The 1,839-nt window shown below is 46.0% G+C and overlaps 1 pseudogene; it reads right to left on the bottom strand.

Moving 5' to 3' along the window:
- Nucleotides 1-486: 486 nt before the first annotated feature.
- On the bottom strand, nt 487-1,178 carry LOC147442437 (oxygen-evolving enhancer protein 3-2, chloroplastic pseudogene; annotated as a pseudogene).
- Nucleotides 1,179-1,839: the final 661 nt, after the last annotated feature.

Below are 1,839 nucleotides of genomic sequence, written 5' to 3' on the forward strand. Positions count from 1 at the left end.
AGATCTGGCAGCCATCCTCAAGACCCTTTGTTCTCTCTCCCTCTCTCTCTCTCTCTCCAGCCCTCTTGAATCCGGACTCAGGCTGGGGACTGTGCAACAGCCTTGCAAGGCAGGCTTTGTGAACGTCCCACTGCAAGCTTTGGTCTAAGTGCTCACTGGTCCAGGGGATGCTCTCTCTCTCTCTCTCTGTGTGTCTCTCTCTCTCTCTGTCTCTCTCTCTCTCTCTCTCTCTCTCTCTCTCTCTCTCTCTCTCTCTCTCTCTCTCTCTCTCTCTCTCTCTCTCTCTCTCTCTCTCTCTCTCTCTCTCTCTCTTCCTTCAAATTTTGATGGGCATTCAAGCATGATGCCACCCTTGGCCAAAGCAGAGGGTTTCTCTCTCTCTCTCTCTCTCTCTCTCTCTCTCTCTCTAACAAAAGTATGAGCTCCTTAGGAAAGCATAATCGCATAATTACAATAGCATCATGGTGGCAAATTCTTGAGGCCAGCACTCAACCAAGTTTTGCCAACACGTTTTTCAACGATGATACAGTCTTTGTGTAGTACTTGTTTGCATTGGGGACACTCTTACTTCTAGCTGCGTAATCAAGATTGTTAATCTCATCAAAGAGCTTGTCCACAAGGGGCTTCAAAGCCTTCTTCATTGCTTTGCTTTTCGAGGCAATCACAGTGTTGATGTCGAAGCGAAGGTAGGATGCCTTGAGGTGCAAGTCATTTTGCACATATGGCCATGCCTTCTTGTCAATCAGGGCTTTCACATTCACAATGTCCTTGGCAAACTCCTTGGCCCTTGCAGCTGCATCTAGTGGAGAGAGGGCCTGCAAGTAGAACCTCTCCTTCAATGGAAGGTCCGTGTCTCGGGCTTGATTGGCATTATCGATACCAGGAAGGCCACCGAAGGGAGGAGGGGGACCTTCCACTTTGATGTTGGTAGCAACAACGAGAGCCTCCTTGGCGAAGATGGCGACAGGGGTGGCGGTTGCGAGAAGAGAGAGGAGGGGGCGGCGGGAGCACTAATAGGTGGGTTGGGAAGAGCTGCTGGCGCGGACGGTAGCATAGCGGGCTTGAAGGAGGGCGTCACAGTGGTGAAGACGTTGGCGGTGGAGTTCAAGGCAGGAGTGGTGGGCAACACAATGCCGGCCATGGCTACTGTTGTGCTTGCCATCTCCCCCCCTCTTAGGCTGTTGCGGTCACTCTTCTTCTTCTTCTTCTTCTTCTCCTCCTCCTCCTCCTCCTCCTCCTCTCTCTCTCTCTCTCTCTCTCTCTCTCTATATATATATATATATATATATATATATATATATATATATATATATATATATATATATATATATATATATATATATAGATTCGCCCAAGGAATGGGCATTCAACAATTTACTCTTGAGTCCTGGCTTTAGCTCTAGCCTCTAAGGCTCCAGCTCAGTCTTTCTCTCTTCCTTTCCTTAGAAATTGGAAATGAGCAGCACCCCATCCATTCACTCTTTAATGAATTGGAAAGTTCGAGCTTTTGGAAATTGGAACTCGGTTACTGGCGCCTAGGGAACGAGTGACATAGTCACGGGGCCTGCCAAGTTTAAGGTAAACACCAAAGAGCCTGTACAATTGATCTCTATTCAATAGAACTTGCAGTGTTTGGGAAATATCATTTTTCCAAACATACAAAATTTCTTTCCTTAAATTTGTCAAGAGGAGATTTTAGAAAATTAGGTTTTTTCTTGGATTTTTACACTATTTTTCTCTATTTTGAGGGAGAAGTTCTCCTTTTCCTCTTGCCCTTAACCGACATATTTGAAATTGAAAACGGCAAGATATTAAGCTGACAGACATTTTTCCAGAACA

This window comes from Adiantum capillus-veneris, chromosome 14, assembly GCF_014529385.1.
Source record: "Adiantum capillus-veneris isolate H3 chromosome 14, ASM1452938v2, whole genome shotgun sequence".
NCBI classification, from domain to species: Eukaryota; Viridiplantae; Streptophyta; class Polypodiopsida; order Polypodiales; family Pteridaceae; genus Adiantum; species Adiantum capillus-veneris.